General features: G+C 36.9%; 1 long non-coding RNA gene across 1 annotated transcript in view; it reads left to right on the forward strand.

The window, feature by feature from the left end:
* LOC102159187 overlaps nucleotides 992–12,899 on the forward strand; it is a 104,534-nt gene continuing 92,626 nt past the window's right edge. Inside the window, exon 1 of the long non-coding RNA XR_307028.3 lies at nucleotides 992–1,058. This is a non-coding gene — a long non-coding RNA (uncharacterized LOC102159187). The remainder of the gene's footprint in view (nucleotides 1,059–12,899) is intronic.

The raw sequence follows: 12,899 nt of genomic DNA on the forward strand, positions 1-12,899 counted from the left end.
GTAGTTCTATGTATAGTTTTCTAGGGTACCTCCATGCGGTTCTCCATAGTGGTTGTACCAGCTTACATTCCCACCAACGGTGCAGGAGGCTTTCCGTTTCTCCACACCCTCTCCAGCATTTGTTATTTGTGGATTTATTAATGATGGCCATTCTGACTGGTGTGAGGTGGTATCTCGTGATAGTTTTGATTTGCATTTCTCTAATAATCAGGGACATTGAGCATTTTTCATGTGCTTGTTGACCATCTGTATATCTTCCTTGGAGAAATGTCTATTCAGATCTTTTGCCCATTTTTCAATTGGGTTGTTGGCTTTTTTGCTGTTGAGTTATTTAGTATGGTAAAAATATTTTTTAAAAAGATGTACGGCAAAGGAAACTATGACTCAGTACACATTTTCTGGAAAGCAAATTGGCAATACGGATCAAACACTATAAAATATCCATGCCTTTTGATTTAGTAATGTCCCTTCTAGGAATCTATCCGTAGAAAGTAATCTAGAACTCAAGATAACATTTTCGCATGCAAAGATAATCATTGCAAAGCTAGTTATTGTAGAGAAAAATAGAAAAAATCTAAAAGCTGAACTATTGGGAAATAGTTAAATAAATTATGGTGTAAATGGTATATAAAAACATTAACCAGCTGTTAAAACTGGTTGTCCTAACTTGGAATCCTCAAAGGGACCTTGAAAAAAAGATTTGTGTGAATGAGGGTTGTTAGGAAGAATCCCTATGAAAAATCAATATAGTTGCAGGAAGGATGGCAAACATGCAGCCCCACAGAAAATAGTTTTTGCTCAACATGCTGTATTCAGTCTACCAATTTAAATGTTAATCTCACCCAGAAGCACTGTCACAGATGCACCCAGAGGTAATATTTAATCAAGTATCTATGTACCCTGTGGTCTAATTGTGTTGACACATAAAATTAACCATCATATGGAGGATGAAGAAAGGAATCAAAGACAATTCTCTTTTCTACCTTAGATCCTTGTATGAATGGTGTATCCATAATTTCTGAAGAGAATATGGAAAGAAGAAGAGACTTGAAGTACTGGTAAGAAGTTCAGGGCCTCACATGTTTTGTGAGCATCTTTGGACATCTGATTGTAAATACATGGCTTTGGGCTTGGAATGGAGGTACAGAATTGACTGCTGTCAGTATATAAGCTTTAGAAGGAAAGGATGAAATTCCTCCAGAGAAAGTAAGTATAGAAAGAAAGGGTAGAGGGTGAGGGATGAAACCCTGGAGGGTTATAAACATGAAAGGGCAGGAGAAAGTCAAGGGCACAGCGGCAAAATAGTAGAATGAGACCAGGAACCAAAACTATCATCCACTGCCAAGAGGTCAAATGTGGTAAATACGAAAAATGTCTAATAGAAATAGCAAATAAGAGGTTTGGGTTATCTCTAGGGAGAAACGCTTGCAGAGGTGGGATGGATTGCAAAGTACCAGTGCAAAGAGATATGAACCATATACTTATCTTGTCAGCAGCTTAGATTGATGGAAAGTGAAGAGATGACCCATGATGGAAATAGGTTAAAGAATGTTTTTCTAAAATGCTAAAGGGAAGATCAAGGATGGGAAGAGGAAAGTAGGAAATGAGGTCCTTGAAGAAGAATGAGATCCAGAAAGAAATAAGATCCATAATACATGAAAAGTTTGCTTTTAGACATGTTGGTGTTGTTACTGCCGATTCTTTTCTGATCCAAATAAACACATGGAAGTTTGTCATTACAATATTAAGTTGTATTCTATCATAAATGATGATTAAAAACATCTGTATTTTAGATGTTACCTTTGTATATAAGATTAGGTCATTGCTTAATTTCATGATTTCAAAAAGTATCTATATCCAAATGGAAATTTGAAATTACTGTGTAAACTCTAACGACCTATATAACTGTCAGCAGTAATGTCATTGGGAACAATTCAAAATAAATATAATTTCTTTCCTTTATTCTTTACCTAAATAATATTATGTCCCAGGGCATGTGTTTCTTTTATAAGAGATTGACAAAATTCTACTTTCTTGCCTTTCTTTCTTTTAATTTTTTTTTTCAAAATGCCTCCCAAATATCTGCTTTACTTTCTGTCATATGGTCCAGTTTTTTTCTGCACTGCTCGAATGTTCTTTTCATAATTCTCTGGTTTGCCAATTTCTGCCTTTTGAATCTATCCTAGACCTATAGCCTAAATGTAATTTTTCTCAAACACTGATTGCAACTTTACCCCAATTAGAAGAATTATTACTATGACTGAGCTTAAATTATTTTTTGGTATTTTACGACATGGTTATAACCTTTAATTATCAATTTAACTCAAGTGGCCATGATTACATTTACTTGAATTAGCCATAGGCCTGAAGCTGGAGTGCATTCTTTGGATTGTATTATGTAAAGTATCGATAGATCATCTTATTCCTCTGCCCCTTATTCAGTTATACTTGGCCCTCAGAAGCCTAGGTTTTGCATTGCATTCATGTGTTTAGAGAGGAGCTCAGAGAAGTTCTCTTTTCACCGAATTGTGAGTAGAAAATGACATACTGACATACTGTGGAGCACAAGCCAAGTAAAGAAGCAAACTTCCCACAGAGTCATGACATGGCCCCATCTGTAATTCTGGGTGTAACTGTGGTCTCATGTCAAGTCTTTACTCTGGAGGAGTTAGATAGGACTCCTTCCCAGAACTTCTGAGAATAGTCATGTCAGTTGAAGGTCCCGATGCCAAGTGTCTACCTGATGATCATTGGCCTAGACTCATAGGAGTCCCTTCTCCCCAGAAGCTGCCTGGCTTGACACGGTTCACTTAGAAGAGGCCATGTTGCTCTTTGACAAAGCAGTGTCTTAATCTGGAAGACCAGGATCCACTTTGATAATCCTGTGACTAGTAGCAAATTAAACTATGTTGGGTTTGCCCTGTTGGTAGAGTTGTGAAAATGTTTTATGCACTTTAGAAAGAGTTCCACTTAAAACGTGTTGAAATAGAAAATTTTGTGTGGAAAATGATAATTGTCTGATATCTGAGAAGAAAACCAGCTGGGCTAATTTTCTCTCGATGACTGACCAGACGCAAATCACCAGATGTGCATTTCTATATTGGAAAGCTAAATGAGTTTCAAATTTGATAATTTTCAAGGAGCAATTATGTCTGAGGTGAGTTCATGAAATCATCCATCTCATATACTTCTGATTCTAATCTTCCATTGTGATAGACCAGAGAAGGCCCATTTCACCTAGGAATAAACTGGGGCCCTGGGAAAATGCAGTAGAAGGTGTGACATTTTATAGAGACAAGGGCCTGAGAGAGAAAATGCTATTTCTCAGGGTGGCCTTTGGGGGAAGAGTGGCTTTACTGTTGTGAGTGTGCCTAAAGGTCTTCTTCCTTTTGTTTATTTCTTTTAGCTTCTATGTACTCTTCTGTGTTAGGATTAATAAATTACTCTTTGCTTAAGCACTTCATGTAAGAGCCTATTTTCCCCATAGCCTGGAACAATGCCACCACTACCACAAGATGAAACAAGCTTGAAAGACTGAGAAGTATGGCAATGAAGCAACATTCTGCTTTATTTTCTTTGCTCTTTAGATAATAATGACTCTGGGGAAGGAAGAGAAACTCCACAACTACTTTGTTTTCTTCAAAGCCTAAGCCTTAGGAGAAAAAGTAAGACAAGACACCTTTCAGGCAGAGGAGCCACAAAACAAACCAGCCCTGTGCCTTTATTTTATTATATTGATGATACCGAGTTCCAAAATTACTTTAAAAAAAAAAAAAAAAAACAGCTATGGGTAGTGGATAGGAAAAAAACCCTTAGTGGTGTCACTTAAATGAAAACTTTAGTTTGTTTATATACATTTCTGGTTACATTTCCCCTTGAAGAATGCAGAATTTTAATGCAAAAAAATGCAAAAGGGAAAAAAAGCAGATGAAAATCCTCTAGATCCTTTCTCATCATGCAATAGAATAAATAAAAGGGCATGTCTTTTTAACTTTTGGACATAGATGAGTAAAGAATTACTGAGATTTACTATTGGTTGATGTGCTAATTTTCAGTAATAAAACAAAACAAACACCAACCTTTGGACTGTCAGTGAGAACACTTAGAATGAAACTAAGTGGCTGGCGATGTAGTTTCAGATGAACACCTAGGCCATGGAAGGCAGGAAAGGAAAGCGGGGCGGAGGATTTTCTCTAAGAGCATAATCTTGCCAGGTCAAGTCCCTCTTCTCCAAGCTCACCCACATCTAGGCTCCTGTCCTAAACATGAGCTCTTCCAGTTTTGGCTTGCCCACCTCCATCCAACTGCACACTCTGTGACCTTGAATAAGCAATTTCACCTTTCTTGTCCTTGGTGATATGCCTGTTGTTATGGACTGAATGTTTGTATCCCCCAAATTAATATATTGTGTCCCTAATCCCATTTATGACTCTATTTGGAGATAAAGACTATGAGGAGGTTCACTGAAGTCATCAGGGTGAGGCCCTAATCCTATAGCACTGGTGCCCTTATTTAGAGGAATTGACACCAGAGCCTTCTCTCTGCCTCGTGAGGACACAGTGAGAAGGCAGCCTTCTGCAAACCAGATGTGAGCTCTCACCAGAATTGAATTTGCAGGCAACTTGATCTTGGACTTCCCAGTCTCCAGGGCTGTGAGAAATGTTTGTTGTTTAAGGCATCTAGTTTATGGTAGTTCAATAGAGTGACCTGGGATGACTAAGATGACTGTAAGATGAAGAAAATGAGGTAGATGATCTCTTAGGCCTTTTTAACACTAACATTTTAAAATTGAAGTTAGAGATTTGAAACAATATTTAAATATCATCCTTTGTCTCTTCTTAGCTGAAAATATGTGTGTGTGTGTGTATACGTATATGTCTCTAGATCCTTCTAGACACTGTTGTGATTCCTCATGAATTCTCTAAATGTCCATATTCTCTTACACAGATTTGCCATCTCTGAGTAGAATGTACGGGCCCTTAAAGTGTCTCTTATTACTCAATCATATCTTTTCCATATTCAAACTACTTTTGATTTGCTACTTTTGCTACTTTTGATTTCAGCTGGACCAGTCAACACTGTAAGAACTGTCATGGACATGTTAAAGAATAGGATCTAGAGGCCAGCATATGATAGCAGAAAAGCTTCAGAAGTATGGATGATTTTAGGACAATTAATACATAAATTGATATAGTTTAATATAGATATAATTATAACTAAAATACTATTCATGCCACTATATTTTTCTCACAATTTTTTGATGCTTATTAGACATATGAGCCTTGATAGCTAGAATTTCCTCAGAGTCCATGAAACAAATCTCCCCTTCATGATTAGGTAGTTTATTTTGAATTACTGCTGGCGAGGCTTGGAGCTATGATTATTCTCCTTTGAATCTTGAATGAATGAAAGAAATCCAATTTGAGTTTTTTTAAATGAAATTTATACCATGATTTAACATGAAAAAATGTTAGTTGTAATATTAAAACCTTAATATGTGCTATTGAAAACTTAATATACTTAATAAAACCTATAATATAGGACTGAATATAAGTTCTGTAATAGCAGAATGCCTGTTTTTTATTATCAACAATATTTTCAAAAACAGCTCCAAAGCCTTTTTTGGAAATAGGTAGGAATATATGCTCTTGTGTGTTTATTTATACAAATATGTATTATTATTTCAGCATCTGTTCTTGTGTCATTTTTTTTTTGGTAGAAAAAGTGAGGGGTAAATTATTGACCCTAGCCTGAAGCCAGTAAGTCCAAGAGTTAGGCCAGTCAGTTGAGCTGCTCAATGCATTTATTTCCACCCTCCAATATCATCATTATTTAGAGGTTGAACCTTCGTGTTGGGAATTTTAATATAGAGTAGCTGCATGACTGATTTTTGAAAGACAAGGACTCTATATCACTCCATAAAGTTTTAATAGGACAGTATGTGCGCTTGCATGGTAAACTCTTGGCTATTTACTTTTTGAGAATGGGGGAGTCAAGTCTTCTAGATGCCAAGAAAGAGTCTTCTCAGTGGCTAGCTGGTTCCAGAAGAAATCAGTTGATAATCCCTGACAGGTTTATTGAGGAGGATTGTTTGCGCCTTCATCATACAGGTACCAGCAGCTTGAACTTTCAAATACTCAGCTGCATGACTTCAGAGATGTTTGACCTAAGACAATTTATTCTTTTCTGTTCTATTATATAGTTTCCCAGTGTAATACCAATAGCTATTTTACCTTCCTGTTATTGATAGACTGATATTATTTCCTATATGTACTACTTCATGAGTCAAAATGAACATCCATTTTATCTCCTTTTGGGGAAAAAAAAGGAACAATTTTCAACCATCTCTCTTAATGACAATACATGAGAGATGAGCTTTTACTGAACTCCAAGAGGTGTATGACCAGGTCTGTTTTGTTGAATAGGTGATGAATAAATTCACAAATCCCTTATATACTGCTCTCTCCCCTATGATCTCCAACAGTTTCTCCTGCTAGCCCTCTGTGAAGTCCCACCAACACTTTTTTTTAACCTGAGATTTGCCAGTTTGACCAAAGGGAACAGGGTCACCCATTCTCTTTAATCTATCTTATCCTATTTATAATAATACCTGCATTGAGATTTGAAGTACAGATTGTAAAGTACACTCACATTCTTCTCATTGAATCCTCACAACCACCTCCAAGAGTAGCTTACATGGTTAGATTATGCCGTCCCTTAGCACCTACATTACCTCTGCAGGATTTCCCGTTTAATATCTATCTGTGTGCCTTGCAGTGCTTAGCAGACAGTTTCTGTTCCATCAGTACTTGCCAACGGAATGGATGACTTGGTGAATGAATGACAGTTTCTACCCTCATTTCATATTTGAAAAAACTGAGACTTGGAGCATCTGAGTAACTTGCCTCAATTCAGAGTTAAACATAGGCTGAATCAGAGCTCAAATTCTTCTAGATTTCAAGCCTTTCCTTTTCCCAGCCCAGCCACTAGACTGCAGAGAAAGTACCAAGACAAATTTCTCAAACAAATAGAATTGAGAGAAGCCAGACAGGAAGTATGATTGTCGGTTAGTTTCCTAGGGCTGAGGAAACAAAGTACAGCAAATGAGGGGGTTGAAAATAATAGAAAGTTATTCCCTCATGGAAGGAAGTTCATGGAGACTGGAAGCTCAAACAAGGTTCCTTCTTGGGGACTCAGAGGGAGACCCTATTCTTTTTTTTTTTTAAACAGTTATCAACTAAAGTACATTTATTATTGACATAACACTTATATTTACTCCATTACCTGTATTCCAGTTGTATTCATTTGTTTACCATTGTCCTTTAAAGCACTTTTAAATTATTTTCCATTATGGTTTATTACAAGATATTGAATATAGTTCTCTGTGCTACACAGTAGGACCTTGTTGTTTATTTTATACACAGTAGCTGGCATCTGCTAATCCCCAAATCCTAATTTATCTCCCCTGCCACTTTCTCCTTTGGTAACCATAAGTTTGTTTTCTATGTGTAAGTTTGTTTCTGTCTTATAAATATGTTTGCAAATATTTTACATTCCACATATAAGTGATATATGGTATTTACCTTTCTCTTTCTGACTTCACTTAGTATGATAATCTCTAAGTCCATGCATGTTGCAGCAAATGGCATTATTTCATTTCTTTTGTGGCTGAGTAATATTCCATTGTACCATATCTTTGTTCATTCATCTGAAAATGGACATTTAGGTTGCTTACATGCCTTGGCTATTATAAATAGTGCTGCTATGAACATAGGATACATGTATCGTTTCAAATTATAGTTTTCTCTGAATATTTGCCCAAAAGTGGGATTGTTGGATATCATAACTCTAGTTTTCATTTTTAAAGGAACCTCCATTCTGCTTTCCCCAGTGGCTACACTATTTTATATTCCTGCTAACAGTGTAGGAGGATCCCTTTTCTCCACACCTTCTCTAGTGTTTATTATTTGTAGATTTTTTAATGTAGATTTTTTAATGTGGTGATTTTGACTGCTGTGAGGTGATACCTCATTGTAGTTTTGATTTGCATTTCTCTAATAATTAATGAAGTTGAGTATCTTTTCATGTGTCTATTGGCCAACTATATGTCTTCTTTGGAGAAAGGTCTATTTAGATCTTCTGTCCATGTTTTGATTGGATTTTGTTGTTGTTATTGAGTTGTATGAGCTGCTTGTGTTATTTTGGAAATTAAGCCTTTGTCGGTTGCATTGTTTGAGAGGGAGACTCTATACAGTGGCTCTCTTCTTGCTTCTGGTGGTTGCTGGCAGTCCTTGGCTCATAGCTGCATCCCTCCAGTCTCTGCTTCTGTCTTTATGTGGCTTTCTAATCTGTTCATCTTCGTGTGCTTTGTTCTTCTTAGAAGGACACCAGCGGTTGGATTTAGAGCTCACTCTAATCCAATACAACCTCATCCTAACTTTTACCTTAATTACATCTCAAAGACTCTTATTTCCAAGTTAGATCACATACATGGGTACCAGGGGTTAGGACTTCAGCATTTCAACATATCTTTTGTGGGGTGGGGGCACAATTCACACCACACCAGGATTTTTTTTTTAAAGGACCTGATATGTAAGTGATTTAAATATGGTTGAATTCTTTCCACAATTAACATAGAACTAAGGTTATAACTTTATTAAATCACTTAGTACAATATTTCCTCATGTGTTTTTTTTTTTTTAACACTAGTCTGCAGGATATTAAGAAGTACTATGTAGAGGGAAAACAGCTTTAAGAAACAGTAGGTCAAAGAACGTTAAATAGCCTTCTGGCTACAGGACTCCTCAGAGCTTTTGATATGCCAGAGTGCATCGTGAAGATGGGGTATGTTTCCCAAACTGATACAATAACCGAATATTTTTTAACTTGAGTGCTGTCTCACGGAACGTCCTTTATGAGACCCTGATTTCACAGATAACATTATGTCATAACTATCTGTTTACAAATCTGTCTCAGTAGGTTGTAAGCTTCTGAAAGACAGAATCCATATTTCACTCACTCATTTTGAATCCTCAGAAAATGCTTAACATCTGACAGCTATAGGGCCATGTAGTCGTATAGGGTACAAATAAATGTTGCTTCCTGGACTTGTGCCACCCAACCACACTGGACACACAGCGTAGTATTTTATCAGTTAGGATTCTTTTGAGCCATGTCACAAATCCTGACCGCTCATCCTTGACCATAAAGGGGTTACTTTTTCTGAGATGATAAGAAATTTGGATGCACAGTTGCTCCAAGGGAATCATCAAGGACACAGATCATCTTGTTTCAAGCTTCTGTAAAAGGAGGTTTTCATCTCAATTTTGCAAAATGGCTTTTTCACAGCTGGCCACTACTTCTGGGCTCCAGACAGAAAGGGGAAGTCTGTTCTTTCTTTTTCTCTCCTCTCTCGCTCTTTATTTTTTCTTTCCTTCCTTCTTTCTTTCTTGCTCTCTCTCCCTTCCTCCCCACCCTTCTCTTTCTTTTTTTCTTCTTTTAACATTAACTTTTCTAGAAACTGCACCAAGCATTTCAGCCTATATTTTGTTGTCCAGAAGCAAGTCACACAGTCTCTTTCGGGTGCAAGGGAGTCTAAGAAGGTGTACTTTAAGGCTTATTGTTGAGACAAAAAAAAAAAAAAAAAAAGGGTCCCATTGGTGAGGAAAAAAAAGAGAAAAGGTTTTGAGTAGCAGGGACTTCTAGCCTCTGCAATATAGGTTTGTTTGTTATTATTGTTATTGTTAACTGTGCTGGAGTTGTGGCTAGTGCTGACTTATTTGTAGAAAAAAAGATTTTTTTAATTTCATATTTTTATGTTTTAAATTCCATAAAGAAGAAATTTGTTTCAATAGTCACTTAAGCTGTTAGGTTATATAACCTACTAGTAATAAACTATTTTGATGGGGGAGAAAAATGTGTTGGAGACTATCCCAGGAATTCTGGACCCAGAATAGTAGGCTAATTGAGTGCTTATGCAATCATTGGATAAACTCACAGTACAACTGAATAAGAAATAAATATATAACTGCAAAATATTCCATTGATTCATTGTACTGGGAAACCAGTATTAACTTACTGCTTCCTATTGATTCAGCACCAATAAATACAGCATTTCAATGGGACTTTGATTCCATAATGATTCAGTTTCCAACATCTATAGAAATTTTATATCAGCCAGCAAAACAACTAGCAGTCCTTGAGCCATGCTTTTATGATGTTTGCTTCACAAAGTTGGTGCCTGTTCCCTCTTAGATACAGCTATCCTCAAATTAAAATCATGCTATGTTTGCGAAGTAACAGGGCAGCAACCAAGATTGAAATTGTGGAAAAAAAAAATTCCAAAGTGTCTCTGAATAATAGGAAGCAGGAACTCAGAAATAGAAACTGCTTTCTGCTGTGATCACACCAGTGCAGCCGTTAGAGATTTTTCCATAGATTTGGGGAGTGCAGGAGATGCAAATTAAAAACAAATAACTGTGGCAGCAGTGCCATGACTTTTTCTGTCACATTTAATTAGTCAGACGTTTGGAAAACTTAAGACTTTCATATAGCTGCTTTATTTGTCTTTCATTCTATTCTTAGCCTTCCTGTTCCTATTTAGAAGGTAGGTCTCCTTCAGTTTTTAAAAAAATCTTAATATCGAGACAATCGAGGAACTGTATGTGATTAAACAAGATGCTGTAGCACCTCTGACTCTCCAACATGAAGCAAGTGAGACTGACCTCATTCTCCTCCAGCTGTCAGCTCATAAAATCCTATTTTTAGGGAAAGAATGCAGAAGCTTTTACCTCTTTCACATCTTCCAAAGATTATGGGATTGGAAAGAGTATAACCCACACCCCCCAACTCACTAAGACCGGACCCAGATACTTAGTCAAACCTCAGTTTCTAACTCTGTGGCCTAATTCCCTGATAGACAACACGGTACCACTGTTTCAATTCCTTCAGCTTCTAAATAAAGCCCGGTATATTGTATATTGTGCTGAGGACGTGCTAGGCCTTAAACTCCTAGGTTGCTCTTCTTGGCCCTTTTTTCATTTCTCCCTGCCTGAGGGCCTTTGCATAGGCTGTTCTTTTTGCCTGGATCATTCCTCTCTCCTATTTCCTTTCCTCTAACATACCCTTCAGGTCTCCTTTAAAATTTCATTAGCATACTCTGAGTTCCTGTTGTGGCTCAGCAGGTTACAAACCCGACTAGTATACATGAGGATGAAGGTTTAGTCCTGGCCTCACTCAGTGGATTAAGGATCTGGCATTGCTGCAAGCTGCAGTGTAGATTGCAGATGCAGCTCAGTTGCTGTGGCTGTGGTACAGGCCGGCAGCAGCGCCCTTATTTGACCCCTAGCCTGGGAACTTCCATATGCCACAGGTGTGGCCATAAAAAAAAAAAAAATTTCATTGGCATACTAGATGAGTTTTTTCTCAGTGATGTGTTCCTGAATACACTTCCACCTTACTTGTCATATTTATAATTATTAATAATTACTAAATTTTTTTTTTGTCTTTTGTCTTTTTAGGGCCACAGCCGAGGCATATGGAGGTTCCCAGGCTAGGGATCTAATCGGAGCTGTAGCCGCCGGCCTACACCACAGCTACAGCCACACCAGATCCAAGCTGCATCTGAGACCTACACCACAGCTCATGGCAACGCCCGATCCTTAACCCACTGAGCTAGGCCAGGGATCAACCCGCAACCTCATGGTTCCTAGTCAGATTTGTTTGCGCTGTGCCAGGGCAGAAACTCTGAATTCCTAAATTTTTTAACTGATATCTTATATTCTTCCTTGGGTGCAATATAGCAGAAGCAGGATTGAAAGAGGAGGAATAGAGAACTGTGGAGCCGATCCAGTGCTGGGTTTCCATTTCTATTTTGACTCTTTTTTTTTTTTTTTTTTTAGCATTTATCTTTTTTTTATTACTCAATGAATTTATTACATTTATAGTTGTACAATGATCATCACAATCCAGTTTTATAGGATTTCTATCCCACACCCCCAGCGTATCCCCCCACCCCCCATCTGTCTCCTTTGGAAACTATATGACAACCTCTTACATGATGCCTTTTCCTACCCGATTTTTTGTGCCCCAGTACTGAATACTTGTTCTCCTATCAAACCCTTCAGCACTGGCTGTTCCCATACCCTAGGAATAGAGTCTAGTCATCTATTAATGAAAATTAATTGTCTTTTCCAGCCATTATTCTGGTGGTCTCTACCTACATATGAGATGGAGAAGCAACTTACTTTGATAATCATTTTAGTGCCTAGAGGGGTACCACATTGGAATAAAATGATAGCATAAAGACTATAGATATAAATTTATAAGTTATGCAGTTTATAAAGCATGTCATAATGAAATTCTGTATATTGTTTAAAGCAATGTCTCAAATACTGAAGCTACAGGTATAGAATTAAAGCTAGAGAACCGAAATATTATAACAGGATGTGGAAGAGAAGCAAGACATGATATTAGTGGAGATGCATTATTTTTAGCACTTGCTTGGGGCATAGTCATGTCTCTCTGCAGTATACAGAAGTTTGTAAAATGTTCTTAACTTCTAAATCTTAAACTCTATGAATGAAGTGCCTATTCAAAAATAAAACTAAAAATAGGAAAAATTAAAAATGCTAAGAATGTTTTATTTTTAACTTTTTGATTAACAAATACATTTTTAAGTTTGTTGCATAAATATTTTATATTCTTGGAAGATGATTTTTTGAAATTATAAATATATTTTTAAAATATATGTTTTTTTAATTTTTTAAAAATTTTCCCACTGTACAGCAAGGGGATCAAGTTATCCTTACATGTATACATTACAATTACATTTTTTTTCCCCACCCTTTCTTCTGTTGCAACATGAGTATCTAGACAAAGTTCTCAATGCTATTCAGCAG

Source organism: Sus scrofa, chromosome 13 (assembly GCF_000003025.6).
Source record: "Sus scrofa isolate TJ Tabasco breed Duroc chromosome 13, Sscrofa11.1, whole genome shotgun sequence".
Lineage (NCBI taxonomy): Eukaryota > Metazoa > Chordata > Mammalia > Artiodactyla > Suidae > Sus > Sus scrofa.